Source organism: Balearica regulorum, chromosome 4, assembly GCF_011004875.1.
Source record: "Balearica regulorum gibbericeps isolate bBalReg1 chromosome 4, bBalReg1.pri, whole genome shotgun sequence".
Classification (NCBI taxonomy): domain Eukaryota; kingdom Metazoa; phylum Chordata; class Aves; order Gruiformes; family Gruidae; genus Balearica; species Balearica regulorum.
Genome location: NC_046187.1, coordinates 20828575 through 20854294, shown reverse-complemented (window position 1 = coordinate 20854294; position 25720 = coordinate 20828575). Strand labels below are relative to the sequence as shown.

The 25720-nt window shown below is 43.6% G+C and overlaps 1 protein-coding gene across 7 annotated transcripts in view; it reads right to left on the bottom strand.

The window, feature by feature from the left end:
* The window catches only part of ADGRL3 (adhesion G protein-coupled receptor L3), a 524509-nt gene extending 520607 nt beyond the window's left edge, over positions 1-3902 (bottom strand). For 5 of the 7 annotated variants that reach the window (XM_075751372.1, XM_075751366.1, XM_075751367.1 and 2 more), the window contains exon 1: positions 2780-3902. The gene's annotated coding sequence lies outside the window, so the exon portion shown is untranslated. The remainder of the gene's footprint in view (positions 1-2779) is intronic. The other 2 variants (XM_075751370.1, XM_075751371.1) reach the window with 1 other exon arrangement.
* Between the last annotated feature and the right edge of the window lie 21818 nt (positions 3903-25720).

Genomic DNA, 25720 nt, shown 5'->3' with positions numbered 1-25720 from the left:
GTGTTTCCCTCCCAGCCAGCAAAGGGCACCGGCTTCATTTTCGCACCAGTGGGCAGGGCAATTTGTTTTCTGCTGCAGGAGGAAAAAGTCTTTTCTGCAATTAACGCCAGGATAGGCAAGCCGAGCACCTCCACCACATCACCTCCAGCAGGGAGGGACACGGTCCCCATGGCATCCCAACCTGTGGGATGTGCGGCCAAGCATCGACTGGAGGAAACAAAGGAGGGGGATCAACCCAGCAGACACTCGGGGACAAATTTCCTAGGCTGAGACACGAGCTGCTCCACCATCTCCAGAGAGCACCGAGAAACTGAAAATCCAGCTCCTACTTCTGTCAAACAAACCATCCAAGTGAGGACTTGCTCACCTTAAATCTAAATACCATTAAAATCTCATTGCCCCACAAAGCAGGACTCAGTGTTATCACTGTCATCAATCTGTGCTGCCATTTCACTTGCTCTGGAATTAAATGTGAAACTAAACATAACCTCTCCTAACAGCCCCCAGAAGAAAAGAGAGAAATTCATATTTTATTGAATAATAAAAATCACATGGAACTCACAGGCCAACACTAGCTGTATAACTTCAGTCCTTTTTGAACAGACACACCAGAGATCTGTATCCACTTTATTTTTTGCTAGCAGGTAGCAAGACAACAGTCACTTTGTAGTAAACCAAGCCTAAATAAGGAAAAAGTAGTCTTCAGGAGCTGGAACAGGAGCAGCCTCAACCACAACAAGAGGGACTGACTCCAGCCATCTGAGAACAGTTGTTTTACCTTTAGAAAAAAAAAAAAATGGCTTTACAGTGGAGCCCTAACCTGAACTTTGTCACCCAACATCGGTATGGGTGCGCAGATTTTTTCCCTTCCCAGTCTGGTATTCTTAAGTGACAACTGCGGACTTTTTGACAGCAGCCTGTTTTAACCTGCAACACCTGGTTTACCCCCATAAAAAATTCCATAGAAGGATTTTTCCTAATGAATACACAGTAGAAGGTTGTTCATATCATGAACCCCTGGAAATTATGATAAATGAGCTCTATAAAGCACACGCTACTACTCAATACCAAGCAGGCAGCAGTGGCTGTGCTCTTTAAGAGACAGCATTCCACAACAAAAATGGAATTTATTTATTTTTAACTCCAGGAAGATTTTTTTTTTTTGTCAGCTTTGAAAATCTTGATCCAATGCTCTGGAATAATCAGTGCTATAACACAGAAAGAAACTGCAACTACCAGACTGCCTATCTGCCTTGTATCAAGACACAGATGGCATTTTCACCCTTTTTTCTTTGCATCTCAGCCTGCTCCTAAGCAGCTAGCTGCCTGGAACCAGGACTGGGAGAGTGGAAATGCTAATACCTCCTAATGAGTGATCTAAACAGGAAAGTAAATACAACAGACATGGGTTGTTTTGGCTAAAGGGATGAATGCTACAGTGACAAGCAGACAACAATCCATTGCTTCTGGCCACACAGAAGTTGTTTTAACCACCGCAGAGAAGAATCACACGCCTACCAGGAAAGGGAGATAAGGAGAGGCTCCTTTCCTACCTCGCCATCTCTCCCGCAAAACTAAACATCGGCCTGTCTATAGAGGAAAGGGTGGGGAAAAAAAACAACTAAATGCATTGAGGAGGCTACGTTTTTCCTATTGACAATTTTGCTCATCAAATTCAGCCCTTCAAGGCAATCCTCCAGGTATCCAGGGCACATTTCTGGGGCACTGTACCTACGTCTTCATTAGCCATAAAGGGCATCAGCTTGAGGTAGGCTCCATAGACTGGGAAACAGGAAAGAGCTGCTCTCTGGCTCATGGCAGGGAGCAATCATCAGCCTTGGAACCATATTTCCAAGTTAAACAGTCAAAAGATGATTGCAAGTGGAACGCAAATAAAGAATTAAGCAAGCAAATAATCCAAGACTTAAAAAAAAAAAAGTGCAATTTTCTTCCTCCAGCGATACATATCGGCCTTCTTGCTTCAAAATCCCTCTGGCCCTGTACTGTTAGAGCTGGCAAACACAATCTCACAGGCAGAAGGTGGGAAGCTCTAAACATCTCAGGCAATACATCTACCTGGACCATACATTTCCCTCTCTGTTTGCAAAGGAAGAAGCTCGCGCCTACCTGTAACCCAGGGCTGCTGGCGGGATGCAGACCTCTACTCTACCACCCCATATCCACGCACACGCAACCCTCGACGCACCCCCCCAATTCGGCAACATCCCCACCCATGCCCCCTGCCCACCCTCTGCCTCCTGCTATCCAGGAAAGCGACTGCTTCTCAAGGCACCTTTCAGCAATTAAATAGACACGTAGATCCACAAAGGGGTGGGCATGAAGACGGGGGTACACATGAAACTCAGGAATTTCTCAGGGTAACACCAGCAAACCCACTGCTCCAACGTGGTGTCTTTCATAGAAAAACAGAAGAGAGAGCGAGAACAAAACCTACCAGGTCTCCTCCATCTACCCACTGCCTTCACCACCCTAGCTGTCCACAGCCAAACCTGGATGGAGCCTACAAGGCATTTCCCAACTAGCAGCACAGCCCTTGGCCCCACTGTCCCCCACCACAGCATGCAGACCCAGAGAGACACTCCCCTGTTACCTGGAGGATCCAGCCCCCCTGAAGGCAAACTATCCTTATTATGAAATAATTCAATCCAAGTGTGCGCCCAGGGCGGCTGGCACCCTTCAGCCCAATGCAACTGGGCAAGGGTGCGACTGACAGCCAAGCAAGGGCTGGTGAGCATCCATCCGTTGGGTGGTTAGTTACCTTTAGTCACCTCCGGCTCCTGAGATGCAAGTCCCCATCAGTTCCTCAACAACCTGCAGCAGGGAGCTGCTGCCACAATCCATCCATTAAAACCAGGGGTGGGGGTAGGAAGCAGACCTGGCCACAGTACCAAAGCCCCCAGCCAGGAGGAAAATGGGGGGATGAGAAGCAGGGAACGTCCCTCAAGGAAGAAAAATTTAAAAAAAAATAAAAAATTAAAAAAGGAAAAAATAGGAAGAAAAAAAAGTCTTTCCTTTTCTGCCGTGTTCTTCTGCTACACAGGCTCCCTCCCGGAGGACGGAGGGTGTGCGAGGATGGGGGAAGCGATCGCTCCCTCCTCTTCCCCGTCGTCGCCGACCCCTCTGGACCAAAGCCCCGCGCCGATTTACCTCCTCCAGGTGGGCAACTTCAGAGAAAGGTGACGTCTCCGGAGCCAGCACCACCGGCCAGGCGATTCGTATGCGGCAGAGTCATTGCCCGTACTGCTGCTGCTGCTGCTGCTGCCGCTGCTGCTGGGGAAGAACAGCCGCTGCCGGAGAGACCACCAAGAAAAAAAAAAAAAAAAAAAAGGAGAGAAATCTTCCACCATCCCCCTTTTTCGCTTCCCCCTCCAGCACCAGCCGCTCTTTGCATCCGCTCCCCTGCCCGCGGCCCCTCGCTCCGCCGGGGCTGGGGGGACACAAAGGCGCCCGCGCAGAGGGAGGCTAGTGGTCCTTAGCCCTCCGGGCTCCGCCGGCACCCCAGATGCTTTCTCCTCTTCCTCCTCCTCCTCCTCCCGCTGCGGAGACCGCCAGCCTCGGCGCGGGCGGGCGGGGGGCGGCTCCGCGGGCGCGCCCCGCGCGGTGTCTAGCGGGCACGGGGGGGGCCCATGGCCGCGGGCGGGCGGCCCCGCCGGCACGGCACGGTACGGCACGGCACGGCTCGGCGCAGCGCGCACACACACGCACCGCACACGCACGCACACAGGGAGGGGGCGGAGGCGCTCCGGGGCGGCGGGACCCGCAGCACCCGCGTCCCCCGCAGGGCCGGGGCCGGGAGCGGGGAGCGTGTCCCGGGGAGGAGGCGGCGGCGGCGGGCGGCGCGACGCTGCTGCCCTGCCCGGCGGCGGCCGAGCGGAGCCGGGCGGGCGGCGAGCCGAGGGGCGGGGGAGCGGCGAGGGCCCGGATCTGGGTTGCGCGGACGCGGGCTCCACCTAGCAGCCGGCCGGCACGGCACGGCACCGCATCGCATCGCGTCGCACCAAACCGCGCCGCCCTCCGGGCCCGCACAGCCCCGCAGACGCCCCTTTCCCCTGGGCCCTCTGCACCTCCGCATCCACCCCCACCACGACCTGCCCCTCAGCCCCCTTCCGAAAGGATCCCTCATCCCTTGATTGGCCGCTCTGCCCATTGCTCCCAGGCAGCCAATCGCAACCTGCCTACCAGGCACGGAACCATGCCACACTGGATTCTCTACCTCCTGATTGGCTGCTTGGGGGTATGTCCCTGGTCAAGCAGCCAATCACAGCCTGTCTTTCTGGCACATACCTATCACCTGCTGGTTTCCCCATCTCCTGATTGGCTGTTCCACCTATTGCTTCCCTCCCAGAAAACCAATTCCAGCCTGCCTTTCCCCACTGGATTCCCCACTTCCTGGTTGGCCGCTCAACCTGTTGTCCCCAGCCAAGCAGCCAATTGCAGCCAGCCTGTCAGAACAGATCCATTCCTCATTGTATTCCCCACCTCCCAGTCTGCTGCTCAGCCTGTTGTCCCCAGACCAGCAGGCAATCGCAGCCTGCCTGCTGGTCACAGGCTCTCTCCCTGCTCAGGGCAGCCCCAAAGCAGCCTGGGGCCAGGGGGACACACTCCATCCCTGCCCTGGGGCCCACAGGAGGTATGAAACATGAATCCTCTGATCTCTGGAGACCCAAGGACATCTGGGACAGGGGACAAGAGGTCTACCTTTGTTTTAACATTCGTTAGCTGAAATGCTTACAAGAGACCTCTGGAAATAATGGTGCTTGGCTTGAACATGACAAACACTTTTCTCCCAGACCACATTGTCCATTTGGAGAGAAGGACCCAAACCAATCAAACTCAAACTTTAACACCAAAAAAAACCCAAACCCAAACCACCGAAGTTTTCCAATTGCCTGAGTGCTGACATATGCAACACGCTGTACTTTATCCCAGTGACCAGACCTATCTAGGGAGACACTGCTGCACTTCCAGCTTTGAACGTAAAAAACCTGTAGCCAAGAGAGCTGGAAAGGCCCGACTGAGGCCACCCGGTCCACCTCAGTGGACCCACTCCATTTATTATCCTACCCAGCAGTTTCTTTAACAAGCTCTTAAGCATCTCTGATATGGAGACCTTGCAAGACTGTCCTTTTCAGTCGGATAAAGGAATTAATTAATCTTGTTTGTTAACTCAGATCATGAGTCAGGAAGATGCTCACATGTGTTCCTAGCTGCATCACTTGTTAGACAGGCACAGAAATGTGTATTTTATATTAACTGCTCTTCTGGATGCATCGATGTGCTGTGGAAAATTAAGACTGATAAACATAAATATTGTTTTCCCAATAATAAAATCAGGGCCTATCTCACTGACACTGCAAAAATAAAGGAAGAATGTAGACTGTGGTGAAATTTGGCGGGAGGGGGAGGGGGCGGAATCTAAAAGTTATAACAGATCTGTCTCAAATATTTCCATTTCCAGTAGACCTCTGCAAAGCCATGTTAGAGAACACCTGGCCTTTCCCACAAGGCTGCAAAATATCCCCAAAAGTCCGAGTGAATGATGCCCAGCCTTTTACAAATGTTTACTTTAAGAAAAAGTAGGTTTTAAAGCAATTAAAAAGCCATTGTGTTTCAGGCCTTGCATTTGGCTCACCAAAATCATTCTACTCAGTAGGAAATGCCCTTGGAGCTCCATCCTTGGGAAAGTCCTTTTCTGCAACAGCTCTTCTTCCAGGGCAACATGGGGAAAAAATAAAAACAACAAAGAGACCACCAAAACCCCCAAATCTTTAATGCTGCCTCTGGTGGGATGCTCAGAGATATGAGATTCTCCAAGATACGATTACCTCTCTGATGATATTCACCACACATGCTCTGGAAATGAAACAAAACCCTACAAGTTGAAATTAGATTTGCTATATATCTTTAAGCTCTGTTTTAATGCAGGGGTAAGAGTGAAATCAATGTTTAGTCAGTGAGTGGAAAAAAGACAAAGTACCACTAGGCTTAAAGTGTGGTGTGTTGTGGTTTTTTTGTTGTTTTTTTTTCTCTCATAGCATTACATATAAAGAAATTGGAAAAAAACCCAGTGAATTGTGAGGGGAGGCAAGGAAGAGCTTCAGAACACCATCAGCCTGTCACGCTATCATTGCTCATTAAAATCATGTCTCAGGCTTAATGCTGCAAGCTAGCCCAGAAGAACTTAGAGACACAAAAGTTGCATTAGGTCATGCAGTTACGGTCTCCAGAGGCAACAGCAAGATTATTCCCCAAAGCATATTTTCCCAGTTCTCTGTCCAGCAAAACTTGAAAGGTGTCCAGGGATGAGGTTTCCACCAATTCCCTTGAGTGATTACTCCCCAGTGTCATATATCTCGCCGTTTGGAAGATTTTCCTGCTGTTCAGCCTACATTCTTCCGTTTCTTAATTTCATACCATTACTTGTGGTTATGGCCCCAATTAATCACAGTACTTCAGTGCATGCTTAAATTTAGTTATGTGCTTAAGCTCCATTGAAATCACGTGCGTTGGTGTTTTGCAGGGCTGATGGATTTGCGCATGTATTTAAGGACTGTGCTGAATTAGGACCATGCATCATCCAAAATAATTATCCTTCTCTTACATATTTTTAAACCATTATCCATCCCTTGCTTAATTATTGATTAGAAAAGCTATATATTTAAGCTACTTAATCTCTCCTTGTGTATCAATCTTTCCAAGAGTCTGATAATTTCTCTTCTTCGAATCTGAATTCCCTCGAATCCTTTTGTGTTTTATAAAGACGGGTAATGAGGTATTGCAATTTAATGCCATATCCCAGGTGTGATCACAGAAAGAGCAGTTATTCTCTGCATTCAAAGGATATCACCTACCTGTGCCAATAACCCCAAAGTGCATTGATTTGTTGTGCTGCTCTATCATTTTGTAAGACTATAATCTACTCCTTTTCCATATCCATCACCCTGGCATTCAGGTATTTTTGCTTACAGAAGCAGCCAGCCCTTACACCTTCAAATTCAGTGTGGTGTTTTACCCAGAAAACCTGTAACAGAACCAAATTGCAGCCTTAGACGTTTCCAGAACACTTTCTCCCATGGAAAAAGAAATTAAAAAAAAAATCACCATTTCAAGTTGTATTATTTGAACTGTTCACCCAGTATTTTGGGTTCCCAATCCATTTTCTTTTTCAGATTTGTCACACATACCACCCTGGCACTGCAGTCCCTGCATTGTTTGCTGCTCATTACTCCATTATCCCTCAGGTAGATGTGGAGCTTTAATGAACATTTCATTATTTTATGATGGATTAACATCAGGTAGTGAATTGTAATTGCCTGTGATTCTGATTCTTTTCTTTTTTTCTTTTTTCCCCCCTTCTTCTTTTTGTGAAGATCTGTGTCCTATTTGCTTTCTGGCTTTCTCTCAGATTTCCATGAACTTCCATAAACAACTGTTGCTGAGCCATTACATTCTGTAATGAATTACCTTATTCTCAGAGATGCATGTCATCTGGACCAGTTCATTGGTACATATTTATGCTCTTAAAACTTGATGTTTGTTTGTTTGTTTGTTTGTTTGTTTTAAACCAGTTCTCCCATACAAAATATATCTCACAGTGCTTGCTTTACTTCATGATCAAGTATTACGTGGCTTGTTTGGTTTTCACCCTTTTTTTCCAATGTGAAGTATTGTCATGACAAAAATACATCAACTGAAAAAACTAATCCTATAGAGTGATACAAATAAACATCACGGCCTTCCTGCTACAGATCCAGCAAAACTCAACTCAACTTTTATAAACTCACATTTCCATATACAATCACCACAACTGGAGCTCACCAATTTCTTTAACAACGAACAATAGATAGTAACACTGAATTAGACCCTGACAGGCTCCACATTCTGTGTTTTCTTCTTCCTCCTCCTCATCTCCTCTGCAGCCCTAGTTTAGGAAAGCAGTCTGAGATCCCTCCCTACCACAGAAGCACCTCATATTTTTGCATGCTGCGTTTTCCCACACTTGTTTTTAGACATGAGCCACAGCGAGATCATTTGCACTGGGCTCAATCAAAATTACAAAATTAGGAGTAGTTCACAAGCAGAAATCATCGCCAAGATGCACGCTTAGCCTGACTTTTGGATATCCACCTCTACACGTGTCTGAAAGCCAGCAGTTTTCCTTGGTAAAACCCCTGGGTGAATAAATTCTCCATGAACAGAACAGGGCACATTGCACTGGGGACAGAAGTATTTCTGTCCCACCACTTGCTCTGGCTACAAACCTGCTAGAGAATTTAGTCACCCAGGTAATTTTACCACTGGAAACATCAGCACTGCTAGTTGTAAGATGTATACAGAGGTAGGTATCCAAAAGTCAGTCAGGGCAGAGGCAGTGATTGCATGGTGCCAAGGATGAGCAGGAGACACTTCTTCAAAGCTGAAATATCTCCTCATGGCTCCAGGCAGGACTATCTAAAACCGGGATTGGTGATGCAATGCTTCTCTCATCCCAGCATTGTTGCAAGCTGTACAGTTTGTGCCAGCAGCCATGCTGGGTGGGCTAAGCATGCCAAAGCCCTTTGCTTCCACCAGGGCCAGAAAATTCCCACCCCATCCTGCTTCTCCCTGCACAGGCCTCATAGCCCAGCACTCAGCTTCGACTCGGGGAGTCTGACATGCGGGGCTAGCTTGGGTAGGTAGTCAGGCCAGCCATTATACTGCCGTCTGGTATGGAACTGTGAAGAACCTTTGGCAAGTGGAAGAAAAAACCTAGTGCATGATGGCTTTTAATACCCAAAAGAGGCTTTTAATACCCAAAAGAGGCTTTTAATGTCCAAAAGAGTCATGGTGATAATGCTTTTCAGTTGCTGTGGAGAGATTTCTTGCCATACCTACATAATTCAATTAAAGTATTTTAGTCTTTGCAGATTCAGTTAGAGTTAAACTGTTTTTAAAAGACATCTTGCATTTTTCTCATGAATTTTTGCTTTCATAAGGATCAAATAAGGTCAGAGGTAAGACTCTTTCATTACTTTAATGGTGCATTTCTTACATTAATGTTCAGTTTTCTTTCTATAACAAGTGAAATTCTGGGAATTTATAATGATTGGTTTGTGGACAATTAGTACATTTTTTTCTTCTTTTGTAGTCTCTTCAACCCTGATATGTACCTTCACCTTCATTTGAATACCATTTTTCTAGGTGTGAGAATAGCCTCAAAAAACTAACAAAAGACCTCCTCCCATATTACATAAGAAATACAATAAAGTTTTTTTAATATTTTGAAAACATGGAATGTCAAAAATACTTTTCCTCTTAAGGGGTAGGTTAAGCCATGGCACAGTGGGCAGTTAAAGTAGGTTTGCAGTAGCTTGGCACCATCAGTGCAGCACAAAGGAGAGAAAGTGCTATGGGGCATCTGGTCCCTAACTTGCCGTTGATGTATTTCCTTGCAGCCTGTATAATTCAGCCCAATGCCTTGCGCAGCAGAAGATGGGTTCCCAGTCTCTCAATAGCAAAAATACTCCTGCTGCACTCCTCTTCTGGTAGGCAGTGATGCTGTTTCAACGCTTCCAGAAGCGCAGACAGTAGGGATATGGGAAGACTTCATGGCACAGATGCTCAAGATAGGATGTTGCCCTGAAAAGCATGGTGTTCGGTCCAAGCAAACTGCCATTCTTGATGTGTACACCCAGATCCACTCTACTCACAATGCCATTGCAACTGGGAAGGCTGTGCAAACCCACTGCAGAAGACTGGTGGTGACTGGTGGCTTAGACACGGATTGCACAAGGGCCCTGCATAAGAATGATCTGAACTGCTGACCTGAATCTGTCTGTAGTTGAGGTAATAAGGCAATTAGACACAAAAATCATTAATAATTTAGCTTAATTGAAACCTAACAATACAGCCTTCCTGTATGATTTCAAGTGATTTCAACTATTTGGAAAGCATGACCTGTCTCTGTTTTCCAATTCTTAAATAATGTGGGAGAAAATAAAAATCGTCACTAGAATGCCACTTTAAAGAACTTGGGTTGTTTTTTCTCTCATTAATTTGAACTCATGAATTCTCAGAGCTGGCTCTGGTTATATTTTCAAATAGAGGCTGAAGCCTGTCTTTGTGTGTGGATAAGTTAGGCTGGAAGATGTAACTGGCTGTTGTAAAACGGGGGGCTTTGATCTAGAAGTCACATTAAAGCAGATGGGTGTGCTGAGTACGCTTCAGCCAGGCTAAATGGAAAGAGCAATTAAATGCCCCTCCACATAGTTATTGCTGAAACAACAGGAAGCAGAAATAGCAGAGCAAAATAAGCTGTGCCACCAGAGAAGTTTCCCTGGGACTGGCAGCAAATTTGCAGGCAAAGGGGGTTTATTGGTTGCTGCTGCTGGAAAATGTCAGGTAAGTTCAGGGAAACCAGGAGAAATCCAATAAACAGCAAAAGCAGTGGCTTGGATTGAGAAGGAGAAGAGGCAGAATCACTTTTAAGACCAAAGAGGTGGACAGTAATTTCCGGGCTGCTTGTTGATTTACTCTTGTGGCATTCAGGAAAATAAGATGTTCTTCATAAACAAACAACACAATACCACATAGATACTTGGTGCCCACACTCATTAGGAAACCAATATATTGGCCTTAATCTATAAGGCACTTGAAGCCATATGCTGCATGCTGCAACTTAGTGTGATTCCATCAGCCAGGACCACAGAGCCTTTACGCAGTACAAGAAACCAAAATCTCCCATGAAGAAGAGGAGGAATTCCACTCCTGTCATCCATCGCAGCGTTAGTGTGCAGGATGAATTGCGCTGACGTCCAGAAGAGTAAAGTTCCAGTTCAGATTGCTTGCTGGACTTGAGAAAAATTTGAGCTACTGGCAGAAATACTGTATTGCCCCTCAGGGACTGCTGGGCACAGTGCTTTTGCAGTACTCTTAGCCATCTATCCTATAATGCTCGTATCATCTGTAACCATTTATCTCACCTATCTTCTGGCAGGCAGGATGGAGAGAAGAAACCAAGGCTGTGAGAGGATTTAAAGCCATTTGTGAAACAAAAGTAGGAAATGATCACAGCTAAGAAGAAGGTGTTTCAAAGGCAGTCTCCGAGGACTTCGACCGTAGCAGTATGAATTTAGTATTCATGGTATTAATGGTGAAATTCTAAACTGAATAGGAAATTAACTTTCTCACCTTAGGTTATAATGCAGTGGTAAAGCGATCCTAATTATTTTGAAGACTAAATACTACGGTTAGGGGTAAATCAGGTTCCAAAAGGAAATAAAACAATAATGCAAAGACAGATTTTGAAGATTTCAAATAATAAAATCAAGTAGAGTGCTTTGTACCAAAACCAACAGAAACTCCCTTCAGTGAAACGTGCATAAGGTGAAGTCAATGCACGCAATACAATTGCATACAAATGCATACAATTTAATGAGAAAAAGCCATAAATCAAGTAAGACTGGGTCAAAACATAGCCAAAGGGATTATACCAAAAATCAGGGCTTTAAGAAATGGGTTGTTGTGCAGAGACATGCAATTGATCTTTTTGGTCTCCTCCATGATCTTTCTGCCTCCTGGGCTCCGTTTCAGAAATCAGTAGAATGATTTTTTATTAAGTCCAGTTTTCTTTTAACTCTTATCAGCAGTCACTGAAATAATGTTTTTACCCTCTTCTGTACAGTTGATTGGCACATCCTTGTTTCACACATTCATTTTATAAATCTTTTAAAGCTTCCTCTGATAGGGTCACAGGAAAATGATCCGAGACAAATGGGAGATCTAATCTTCAGATAGTTAGCTAGTGTCTGGCAGCGGAAGAGAAAGCAAACAAAACACCGAAATGTACCAGCAGAGGCACAGAACAAATTAGAAGAGATGATTGAAATGCAGAAAAGGCTAGTGGACCCATGCCTGAGGGCTGTGTGAAATGCCTAGTGCCCCATTACTAAGGTATTGATATGGTAACAGTGCAAAAAGGGCAACTGAAGTGCTGGGTAGTCTTGGGTGTTCATAAGTATGGTTATAGATGAACCCAATTAGTTGTGTGCTCATTAGGGCTGGGGAAGAAAGAGGCTGAGAAAGGCTTGCTGAAACAAATTCTGAAAGGGAAAGAAGAGCAAGCAAGATGTACCTAACATCTTGCATGAAGGATAATAGGATGGACTATAAAATGTTATCAAGCAGCACACAAGAAAAGGGGGTCAGCAACCTTTCAGAACACCTATTCAGCCAAATGGAAATCTGACAGCAATCGATATCTGGAGCATTCAAAAGAGGTTTTCAGGTGCATAATCTCACCACAGGCCAGTGGGAATTGTGGTCCTAAATCCCTTACACACTATTCCCTACTTCTGAACGGCTATTAAGAAAAATATCAAACATGTAGCAAGGACTGTAGGTAGCCTGGTACTAGCACGTATAAAATGTGTAGTGGTAGCATCTCTTTGAGCTTGAACTCATCGCTCAGTAGCTTTGGCTGAGCAGGATTTTATTATTCATAACTCTAAAATGCACCCCATCTCATTTCATCTTCTGAGCTGTACAATCAATAATTCAAGTATGCATTTTAAGAAGATTTCCAAATTAAGCCAGACACCCTAATGTATAGGACATACCACACAGATTAGTATACACAACAGCTTCTTGGTAAGCCAAGATGAGACCACCATAGCGATCTGGAGAATATGAATATCATTATACTGAAGAGATGCTTAGAGCAGTAGGCAGGGATTAAGGCCCAAGCATTGGAATTGCTTTTCAGATGTGACAATATCTTTTGGAGATCTGTATCCAGTACCAGGCCCCTGTAAACTGACTGGCAAATTGATGTATCCTGTATCACCAGGCTCTTTCACCAGTCACAGTCAAACCCCCAAATACCATTAACAATGATAGAAATTAAGCCTGATTTTCTAAACAAACTGCTATGGGAATTTTGCCTTTCATTCATCTTTTTTGGTCTTCAATACTACACATCATGGAGAACTGCAGTCTATGAAGACACTCAGATGGAGGAACAAACAGAAGCAGCAAATTCCTGTTTCAGCACTCAACTGCTGAGCTACAAATGAGTTGGAGATGGTGTCAATTCTGTCCTCAAAGCAAAACCTAAGCAGTTGCCAGCAGGTTCTTACCTCTTAAGAGCACAGTTGCTTCTGAAAACTGAGGCCAATCACAAAGATGAGCTTTCTTTCCAAAATAATGTGCCATTGGGCTCAGTCCTCAGCTAATTTCAGCTGAAATATCTGCAGCGGTTTGAGCTCAAGAACACCAATGTACACAGAACATCCAGCTACTTCTGTTACCCAGTACACCCTTTTCCTCTGGCATGTCTTACTCAGCTTAAACCAGCTGAAGTGATCTGTGCAGCAAGGGAACTGTAGTACAGATGTTTTTTTCAGTGTTGCTTACCTGGTGACACATGCTTGTTTGTGACAGTTTCTGGGAACTGGATACCCTGGGATGTGGCAGTGGAGAACAGCTTCAAATATGATGCAAACAGCAAAACATCCATCCAGGATGGTCATCATACATTTAAATCTAGCTTGTAAGTTACTTGCCTTCTGCTTTTTGAAGCTCTGCCATAGAATAGCTTTTTTCAATAGAGCACATAAAACTCCTTGTAGTTTATGTCTACTTGCATGTTGAAGAAGGTAAGCATTTGTGTGCAAAGAAGGGTGAAATCAGCTCTACCCATGCAATTTATGATCAGTCTAACGGCAGTATAACACCACTGGCCCTTGCAATGCTTTATTCCAAGTCAAAACACAACTGCACTGTGATCATAGAATCATAGAATGGTTAGGGTTGGAAGGGACCTCAAAGATCATCTAGTTCCAACCCCCCCTGCTGCAGGCAGGGACACCCTCCACTAGACCACATTGCCCAAAGTCCCATCCAACCTGGTCTTAAACACTTCCAGGGAGGGGGCATCCACAACCTCTCTGGGCAACCTGTTCCAGTGCCTCACCACTCTAACAGTAAAGAATCTCTTTCTAACATCTAATCTAAATTGACCCTCCTTCAGCTTAAACCCATTACCCCTTGTCCTGTCACTACACTCCCTGATAAACAGTCCCTCCCCATCTTTCCTGTAGGCCCCTTCAGGTACTGGTAAGCCTCAATTAGATCTCCCCAGAGCCTTCTTTTCTCCAGGCTGAACAATCCCAACTCTCTCAGCCTGTCCTCATAGGAGAGGTGCTCCATCCCTCTGATCAGCTTCGGGGCCCTCCTCAGGACATGCTCCAACAGCTCCATGTCTCTCCTGTACTGGGGCCCCCAGAGCTGGACGCAGTACTCCAGGTGGGGAAAAAAGTGATGTATGGGTGTTTTGGGGGTTTCTTGGTTTTTTGTTTGTTTTGGTTTTGGTTTTGGCTTTTTTGTTTGGTTTGGGTTTTGGGGTGGTTTTTGTTTGGGGTTTTTGGTTTTAATTACTTTTGGTTTTAATTACTATTGTTTGTTTGTTTTTAATTACTTCCACTGCTTGCCTTGTTATCTGTGTTAAATACTAGCTGTTCACACTCATGCTCTTCTGTATTAAAGGTCTTGTACTAAGGATTCCTGCTAGGACTGCTGACCGTATTGATGGGCTAGTTGAGATGTTGTTTCTCCCTTCTTATCAGGAAAGTGGCAGTTCTCTAGCTTGGAGGGTTCAAAGCTGCAGTGCTGCCTGGTCCTTGGTGTCCTTCCAAGGACTGACATGTGGATATGCTGTGGCTTGGCTCCACGACCAAACACCTGCAGACTCCTGGCTTTTCTTTTTCTGACCCCCTCTTACAAATCCCTGGGTCTCACATACACCTTTGAAGAAAAGCATATTTACTTTTACACCTGATTTGAAAGGGAAAGGTCTTCCCTAAGGAAATAAATTTTTTAATTCGGGAAGGGCAGTAAGATATTTCCCTCCCAATAGGGACTTTCATTTGTCTCTTTGGCAGCCTGGGCCTGTGTACCCCAGCCCCTGGGTTAAGCAGATGTTGAAGCTGAACTGTCTGCTCTTGCTGCAGAGCTGATCCTGTGCATAGAAGCTGGAGGGAATGGAGTGGGCCAGGCAGAAATGTGCATTTCAGCTCTTTAGGCTATACCCGTACTTAGCTGCTCTTCATGTGTAGCTTTCCTGTATAAAGAATATTGGGTAGGGAGAGGCCACCTGCTTCATCAAGTTGGATCTCTTTCTGTTGCAGACAGCTACATCTCAATGTTCATCAAAACCAGCCAGGTTTTTATCCATAGTATATAAATGCTAAACATGAGTATACATTTCTATAGATATGTTAGTAATAACCACAGGGCACTGTTACTGCTGCTGCCGTTGTTACTGGTTTTCCGCTTCACCATCGAAGTTTTCAGGGGGTCCAATTCAGATCCAGCTATCAATGAGGAGTTTTGAATGCTATTACCATGTTTTATATTTGTTTTTGGAAAGGTGCATGGTTTATGTTTCCAATGTACATAGTACTGTATTGGTTTTCCCATGTAATTTTTAAATAATTACAATTATGCTTTCTGTGTCATTGCTGATCGTATGTATGTTTGTCTTCTGCATTCTCAGTGTGGCATTCTCATGACGTAGAAAAGTAATGTCCATGGTAATATAGTCTCCCTCCTTTCTAAGGCCACCATGCTGGATCTGCTAACATATACAATATGGCCATTAACAGAAAAAAAACCTAATCTCAAAGGGATTTTCATACATTAGTGTTTCTCACTTGGACTAAGATTACAACACATCTGCTATTACTATCCTATTGTACTGAAGATACTTGTATTCTGTGGCTCTTGCAGAATGCATGGTGCACAATTTGGCAGCCTTTTAGGCTGCACCTTTTAAAAATCTCTAGCTGTATTGGTATCATCATAAACAGAACCATTATTAGTCTCCAAAACCTGACTGCAATTCCTATGCTTTGTACTTCCTTCCCTCTATCTATCTTCATTTTTTCATGGCTCATACAAAGAGCCCATTCCTTTGCAGCCATAATTAAGCTCTCAGTTTCTCTTTCCAGTCCTTCTCTGACACTGATTATCATGTCTATTTTTTTAGTTGCTGAAGCTGTCAATCCAAAATGCTTCCCAAGTGCCATGTTCAGGTTCACAGAAGCAGGAAGCGAACACAGAAGGAAGTCCCAGACGTCGGTCATCATTTTAAAGATAAGATATGATCAGGGACATAAGGCTGCTCAGTTTCATAAGATTTAAAAGCAGCATATGGTTCACGTTCTGGATGCAAACAGCTTACACACACACACCCTCCACCATAACACATGCATTCCAGCTGTGCCCCCAAGCACATATCTAGGGAGGAGCAAGAACAGCACGAGCACTCATGGTACTTTCTCCCACCCATTTTAATTTCAGGGACTTTCTCAATTACACATGGAGATTTTTTTCCACATTTAGTAATGCTCTCTGAATTTCTGCTGCACAATCTGGTGCTCTTTCTCCCTTGAGGCCATGCAGATGTTGAGCACTCATAAAAGCAGCCCTGGCAAAGCCTCAGTGAGGCTGAATCCCACCACCCCCATGGGTTTCTTCTGTGTCTGGCTCCTTCTAGCACTGTGGCCCCCAGAGTCTACCCTGTCTCCTCTCTGTCAAGTCTGACCCATAGCAAGACCCATAGCCCATTTGCTCATTTATCATGGAGAAACTACCCCACACCTTTTGTCATCTTTGTCATTCTCCTCTGAGTTTTTCATCATATTTTGTCTGCAGGTGAAGGGGCCAGAGCAGCATGCAGTGTTCAAAATGGGGATGAGCTATGGTTTTATACTGGGGTTTAACAGTATTTTCTGTTTGTTCTCTATGTGTTTCCTAAAACCTCCTACAATTTGATTCAGCATTTTCAAGTATTAAGCTGATGTTTTCATGGTCTTGCTCCTAACAGTTACAGCCAGCTCAGAGCTGATTTTGTTCATGAGTCTTAGTTCACTTTTTCCTAGGTGCATCACTTTACATTTGTTTCCACTGGGTTTCACCTGTCATTTCATTACCCAGCCTCTCCATCTTCAAAAATAATTTGGTACATCTTTGGTCAACTCTTGATTTCACTAGGATGACCAATTTTTTTGTAATTATCAGATCCTTTCATTTTAAAAATCAGTCCATTTTCAGGCTGTTTATAAATGTGTTGAACAGCACAGCTCCTAGCACACAGCTTTTAGGAACTCCATCAGTGAGCTCTATCTGCATCGAGAACAGCCATTAACTCCTACTGCTTGCTTTCTATCTTCGATTAATAACATATCCAGGCACCTCCCATTAGTAAAGCAAAATTTCCAGCTAAATTGATCCATCATTCCCATTTGTCCCCAATCTACTTTTAAAGAATCAAAGCAGGTGTCTCCCCCTCTGCACTTATCCCACTAGTTCAGTGCCCTACAGGTTGTCCAGCAAAAATACCAAAACCCACTTTGTGAGATGAATTTTTTATTCAAAATAAACACAGCGCCATTGCATTGTCATGTAAATGATTACTCTGATACCAAGAAATATTTCCCTATTCTCTAATTAACTACACAAAGTTTACAATACTGGAAGGCAGTCACTTACTGACAATGCAGAACAATTTACAGACAAGGTTGATTACGCTGGCAGGGTTTAACCGAAAAATAAAACAGAGATACACATTGATTGAAGCTATCTAAATAAAACATGAATGGCTTCTAATGAAAACAGCAGGCAAAACAGCACTTCGAGGCCTCAGCAACAACATTTTTCTCAGTATGGGGTGTGGGACAGCCAGGGCAAGTAACATACTGTGAGTCATTTACTAATTTACCAGCTTTAGGTGCATCATATCAAGTCTACAGATTTATGAAAATACCTTTGGTATTATTCACTTCCCTCACCTCTAAACATTTCAAATGGTAATTTTACAGATTTTTAAAAAGAACTGATAGCATAATCAATGGGGTGGCCTATAGAGGATGATGACTTGCTGTAGATTATATCAGAAGAGCTGCTGTCTCTCTGCAATGCAAATGATGCACCTCACCATGCAGCACCAAAGACCTCTTTTTGCTCTCTGTGTCACCCTAACAAGAGGGTGCTCGTCAGCTGGTGAAAACAGGTCCATGCTTCCTTCAGTCTTCACTGGTGGTTCCACTGACTTTTATGGAGCTATTCTGATTATTACCTGGCTATTGGTGCCTTGCAATTGATGGAAAATTAATCTGAGACGTGCCTGTGGTTCTTTTAAGTATGCATGGAATATTTTTCTTCATTTGATTTGTAGCATGCAGTGTTATTTTATCTGACATCCATGCATCTCATTTCTTTTGCATTATTCCCCTTTCTTTGATGCTGGCATGCACAGTTCCTCCCAGCTATCCACAGATTTCATTATGTTTTTGTTTACTCCTGCTTTAGGATCATTAATGAGGACGTTGACTAAGTCAGGACCTGCCACTAATCTCTACGTTATGCTACCTGATAGTGCCTCTCCGTTTTATGTGCTGTTATTTAGCGTTACCCTTTGCCATGGACTTTTTGCCAGCTCTCAGTACACTGGAGAGCAGAGCTGGTGAATAATTTATTAATGAATTTGCTTCTTATTTTCCTTCATGAAGTACATACAAACAGTCTGATTGTTACTGATTTGTTTCTTACTTGAAAATTTTCAAGAAACACTTAATGCAAACATGCTTTTGCATGTGGGTTGCTGGCAAATTTCATTAATATGTTCTAGACTAATACTTTCTGTGATGTGATCAGTTACTTAAATAGTACAGTACTGTTTCACCTCACTTTTACATCCTAAGTGAATATTTTAAGAATGCAAATAAATAAACCATAAAATGGCAACAGCGTAGCATTTATGAGACCGTTAATAAGCATAACCAGAAAAAGTATCCTGCAGAAAAATTTCAGGAGAACAAAATAAAATAGTTTGTCAATGCTTGAGAGCTGATTTCCTTCTAATGAGTGATTACAGACACCTGGCTTCTGTATTATGCATAACTCTACTTCAGAGTTTGTGAATCAGTTTATAAATTTAAAATAGGGGTCCAGGAAAAAAAATATAAAATCTTCTGATGCCACATTTACCAAATACCTTTTTCTAATTGATTTCATGATTCTGTTCATCTATATATATTATATGTATATGCTACATTTCTTTTACCTTTATGTGTTCAGTGATAAGTTTATTGACATTATCTCTTCCTTTTTTTGTAAGGATTTATTTCGCTATGAAGCACTTCCACCTCTTACTTTTGTTTTCCTTCTGAAAATCAATACCATATTCACCTTTTACTAATATATTGATAGGTCCCTAGTTGTTGTTGAGTTTTCAGTAGTAATTGCTGTACTATAGTAGAAAATCAGTCTGACTTCTTTTTTTATTGAAAAACTTCTCATTGAGAAATTGATTATTACTTTTTTTGAAAGAAAATATCTATTCTGTTATTAATGGTTTTGCCCTTGTCAGAAAACTGATTTTAGTTATCAAACAAAACGTATTTTTCAAGGATTCTTGTGAAAATATTACAACAGTAGCTGGTTTTTCCCCTCTTACATTACTTGGGTGGGAAGGTGGGAAGGAAATCAGTTTAATAACTTGAGATCATTCAGAACCAGTGATTTGTATATGCCCATATGTGGTGGGTTGACCCTGGCTGAGGGCCAGGTGCCCACCAGAGCCGCTCCATCACTCCCCTCCTTCTCTAGACAGGGGAGAAAAGGTATAACGGAAAGCTTGTGGGTCGAGATAAGGACAGGGAGAGATCATTCTCTAATTATCATCACGAGCAAAACAGACCGAACTTAGAGAGGGAATTCATGTTATTTATTACTAAGCAAAACAGAGTAGAGGAATGAGAAATAAAATCAAATCTTAAAACACCTCCCCCCCACCCCTCCCATCTTCCCAGGCTCAACTTCACTCCTGGCTTCAACCTCTGCCCCCCTCAGTGGCACAGGGGGACGGGGAGTGGGGGTTACGGTCAGTTCATCACGCGGTGTTTCTGCCGGCTCTTCATCCTCAGGGGGAGGACTCCTCTCATCGTTCCCCTGCTCCAGCATGGGGTCCCTCTCATGGGAGACTGTCCTTCACGACCTTCTCCAACGTGAGTCTCCTCCACGGGGTGCAGACCTTCAGGAGCAAACTGCTCCAGCGTGGGTCCCCCACAGGGTCACAAGTCCTGCCAGCAAACCTGCTCCGGCGTGGGCTCCTCTCTCCACGGATCCACAGGTCCTGCCAGGAGCTTGCTCCAGCACGGGCTTCCCACAGGGCCACAGCCTCCTTCAGGTGTCTCCACCTGCTCCAGCATGGGGTCCTCCACGGGCTGCAGGTGGAATCTCTACACCCCCTCATCCTCCCTCCATGGGCTGCAGGGGGACAGCCTGCTTCACCATGGTCTTCACCACGGGCTGCAGGGGAATCTCTGCTCCGGCGCCTGGAGCACCTCCTGCCCCTCCTTCTGCACTGACCTTGGTGTCTGCAGAGTTTCTTACATCTTCTCATTCCTCTCTCCAGCTGCAAAAGCTCTCTCTAACTGTTTTTTTTCCTTCTTAAATATGTTATCACAGAGGCGCTGATTGGCTTGGCCTTGGCCAGTGGCGGGTCCGTCTTGGAGCCGGCTGGCATTGGCTCTATCAGACACAGGGGAAGCTTCTAGCAGCTTCTCACAGAAGCCACCCCTGTAGCCCCCCCGCTACCAAAACCTTGCCACGCAAACCCAACACACCATATTTCTCTGATACTAATACATGCATTTCTTAGTTCCCAGGACTCTTCCTTTAAACCTTTTTTCTCCTTCCTGTTTCTTAGTAAACTCATGCCCTACCAGCAGAATGGCAAGACTTTTCAGCAGGATTTCTGCTCCATCTCTCTCTGATCCTACTCTCCATGCAACCCAGGTGCTGTTTCCCCATATATATGTGTGTGTGTATATATACACACACACACACATATATACACACACACATATATTTATAGAGACATATAACTATACATACACATGCATACATGCATATATATATACACATTTGGAGCTCACTGTTCTACTTGGTCCTTGCACTTACCGGAGCCGAGAGGACAAGCAGAGTCATCCCATCACAGTTTCATCTTCTGTAGGCCTTTCCTATATGCAACAGCTGGAATTCTTTCATACCTCTTTTTGGGATGCAGCTTTACTGGTGCATAGGTGCTGGATTGGTTTATTCTTGTAGCAGAAGCAATAGAAGCCACCATTTCCAAAGAGATTCCCTGTTCCTACAGCAATACAGATACAAAAATTAAAAGTGAAACTGGAAGCCGGCTCCTCAGTGAACTGAAAAATCCGAAGCCACTGTGGTATAAACTGACACAATGCACACAGGAAAAAAATAAATCTCAGTTTGAACTGTATTGCACTAAGCCCATTAGGACTTACCCTGCACTTTCAGCTTGATGTAATGTTTTTATTTTATTGCCCGACTGTCACATGCTGCTAAACAGTGGCCCTGCCATACCCTAGAAAGAGCTGCCTCTCACAAGTAGGTGCAACAATTCCTGTATGGCTGCCAGTAGCTGAAATCCAGCCTTCTGCTAAGAAGATGATGTTTCATTTCAAGTGCCTAAGAAGCAGCAATATCGGTGCAAAAGGTTGCTATACAGTGACAGATGCTTCACCACCAGATCATTGAAAGAGGATGAAAATAGCACAGAAAAATTCCCAACAACAAAAAAAACCCCAAACTCAGACTTGAAGCTACACGTTTTACTACTTCAGCATATGTTCTATTTTCAGAAGACACTAAAGGAGCTGAAACACAATGGGCAATGATTTCTTACATTGTTCACAACAGAAAGTACTTGCACAGTAATGCAAATACACCGTGGCCTGCAGGGCTGTTGTTGAAGGGAAATGTTTACAGGGATGCTGGGTGTGATTCACTGAGGCTCTGCAGCATCTGGGATGCATCTGGGGATCTGAACTGCAGGCAAAGCGCAAATAACCTTTCTCCCACCCTGCTGACAGACCGGTGGTGGGGTGCTTACAGGACCACAGCCACCCTTGTCCTTCCCCGTGCAGCTGCATGAGGACTTTGCTTTACATTGTCCTTCCTTACTCTGGAAGGCAAGTGGTTTCAGTGCGGCTACCTACAGGGTGAAATACTATCCAATGTGAGGAACAGTGAGATGCTGCCTCTAGCACCTCTGCATTTGAGTCTCCAGAGCCCACCTAGGCTCTTGGACACAGCTAATGCCAAATTCTTGGCACTTGATCATGCACTTGAAGAAACTGGAAGGCAAATGTGCTTTGAGAAACATGGGATATAGGAATAGAAAAAACAGAACCCAATTTTCCATGACTAGGGAAAAATTTGCAAGACATTCCTATTTTCCTTTGATAACATTTGCTTAAACCTAGAGTCCTTAACAGAAGAGTTACTGAGAGATATATAGCAGTGTGGTTGTATTAAGAATAGTGGATGGGCTAACCAGACCTTGAATCACACTGCAGGTAGTCTTTAAATAACACTCCTTCGTTTTTTTTAATCACTAGGAGTTTCTGACACTGAGAAAAAACAGCTAAAGCAGCTGTACTGCTGGACAAAAGACAAAAAAATAAACACCTACTGCTGCAGGGAGCCCTACTCCATTGGGAAACCCCAGTCACCCACCACAGCAGCCTTAGGACCCCAGTGGAAAGGGGCATGTGCTCATGGTGCACAAGTGATAAAAAGTTGTCAGAGCACTAATCTTGCTATTGCTCCAATATTTTAAACTATATATTTTAATCTATATATATGTTTAAAGTATGTATATTTTAAGATATATATATATTTCAACTATAATGAAGTTTACAAAAAAAAGAGCAAGATGATTTTGTTTCTTTGGTAGTTTTTTAACTGCCAAACTCTTCCCATCCGCCTCAAAGCAGTGTGGGATAGTCACTCGTGCCCCATCTCCCACTTTTACTGACAGAGGTGATATTTTTCCTTGAGGTTTTCACAAGTTAAAGCAAAGATGCTTTCCCTGGCATGGGGCAGAGGTCTAGGAACGGGGACAGTCCCTCAAATTTTTTTTAAAGTTCGTGCAGGGCTTATAAATACTCCATGACGTCTGCTCTTAGAAAAACAAGAATTTAGAAAACATGTTCTTTGGGGCCAGATCCTTGGCTTGTGCAAACTGTCAGAGCTGAGTTGAAATCAATGGTGCAGCATGGCATTTTACTTCAGGTCCCTGATAGAAGTCATTAAATCCCAAACTGCAAATGGTCATGTCAAAACCCTCAAACTGCCTGCTCAGCTAGAAAAGCAGCAAAGTCTAGGGATTTAGCCATCTTAGATGCACATATGAAGATAATGCTGGGAAATTAAAATCCTGCAGGTGAGACTTGGGTGAATTTGTGCATTTTGATTCCGGGAGGAATCTATATTAAAAAGAAGGCATATAAATGATTTAGGCGTACAAGTGTGCAGGACACATTGCCTTTCAGTTCAGCTGGGCTCACCACATATCATCGGTAGTCCTGAAAATCCTTCCCAGCTGCTGTAAAGCCCTCTGTACCTGCAGCCCTTATAGTGCACAGTAACAAAAAGCATCCTAGAAAAGGGCATCTTTTTATTTTTCTGATTTGTCTTAGGACCATAAAATCACCAGAAGGCATGGAGAACAGGAACAGGGATCAATGTCCCCTGTCTCTTCCAATTTGAGAACTAGAAGGCATTGAATGAAACTAGTCAAGGCTAGGTTCAAAAGAAAGAAAGGAAGTGTTCCTTCATTTCACATAGCATTAGGCTGGAGGACTCATGGACATGGAGCGGTGTAGCTGCTGATGACTTAGATGCATGTGAAAAAGCTATGGGGCACATTCAAAGAAAAGAAATGCTTTAAGAATTATTAAGTGCCAAGTCACCTACCCCAGGTCTAGCAATGCACCCTGCAACATCTGTGAGAGCACTCTGGCGAAGCACCACATCATGCTTGCTCTAAACATATTACATTGGGGAGGATACTGGAGAGACAGGCAGATCCACTACAGCATTTTCTTATACTCTGGCTCTTCAGTACTATAGTTCTCCTGTGATGTGATTCTTATATTTTTACATATTGGTAAATTGTTTGTATGGTGGATACAACAAAACATTGGATTCTCTGAGGACTGGACTATAAAGGATATCTTCACCATCTTCTTCTAGTTCTCTAGCTTGTACTTAAGTTTCTCCTCTTTGCATTCAGTTGTCTCTGTTCACTGAATTTACACAAACTCATAAGTAGCTTTGGGTTGATGGAAGCTGCAATTTTCTGTGAATAAATTATTTATTGGGGGAAGAAAACCTTCAGACTGTTCTAATTTGAGGACTTTCTAAAAATAAATAGAAAGAAAAATATGTCAAGAGGTAGCCTAACAGCAAGAGATTAATTCATCAAGATAAAGCCACGAGACATTATAAATGCATCCATAAGCATACCTATATCAGCAAACTTGAGACAATATATTTCTGTGGGAAGCTAATGTAAAGAAGTATGTTTCCCTCATGAAAAATCTGTGATAATACCTGCTTGTTTCACCATTTCACAATCAGTCACTTTTTAAAATATATCGTTCCTTATCTATAAGGTTTATTCATGTTGGACTCTATATGTAGTCCTTATTCATGCTCTACTCCTATGGCAGTCAAAAAATTGGAGCATTGTCTCATTGTTCCCTAACTTGGGAATTCAGATTTCCACTTGTTTTATTGATAGAAAGATTAATTTTTTCTTCTTCTTTTTTTTCCCCTTTGGCTCATTGCCACAGACTTGTGACAGAAGTGATTCATTCTGGATGGGAGAAATCAGCTCTGTTATGATGACAAGGGGAAGAGCAGGCTTGGGTTCGTATAGGAATTATGTCTTGCAGGAATTATATTTTTATTATATTTTTATTTATATAGATTTCTATTCTATTCTATTCTATTCTATATACATTTATTATACACGTATATAATCTAGCAGGAATTAGGTGATCCTAATCTTGTCAGTGTTTACCAGAGCTTATGACTCTCCCCACAGATCGCAGGGCAGAACCTCACCTGACGTGTGAAGCCATTGCTTATGTGGTAACAGAGACTTTGTCAACTTCTGGTTCAGCCTCAATGATTTGAAGGCTGTCCAGCTTGTTTTATGCAACACGACTTTTGCTTATAGGGTTACATCTTTTTTCCTCAGTGCAAATAACTCTTTATCCTCAAGTAATCCTGCAAACTTTCCCAGTCCCCTGCACTTGCCCAAAAGTGGCACAGCACCTAGAAGGAGCCACAGTTTCTCAGACAGGGAAATTAATTCTCCATGGCACCCATTCCTGGGCTTTCTGAGGAGAAATTTGACAATTAGGACTGTGAAAGTAGGGTTGTTTTCTGACATGTCAATACCTGCCTTCTAAGAATTAGAGGGAGCCCAAGTTATTTGACTTAGCCCACCAATGGTAATGACTTTTGGTTATTGTAGATAAAATACACACCTTATATAGTAATTCATAGTCCTGATTGTAGAAAGCTATTTCTTTGCATTGTGATGAACTAGCCTGGGAAACAAGACAGGAGAGTCACAAAACAGGTACTGCAACAAAAAACTGTGACCCGGTTGGGGTCAGGTAGTATTTAGTTTGTTCTCTTCAAAATAAAGCAAACAGTTGCCTGGTAAAGGTGATCAGACCAACAAGTAGTGGACTGTAAAAAATGGTAAATAGAAAAATTAATGGCAGATGATCACTATGACCTCAGCTTTGTAAAAATTATAAAGGGGGAA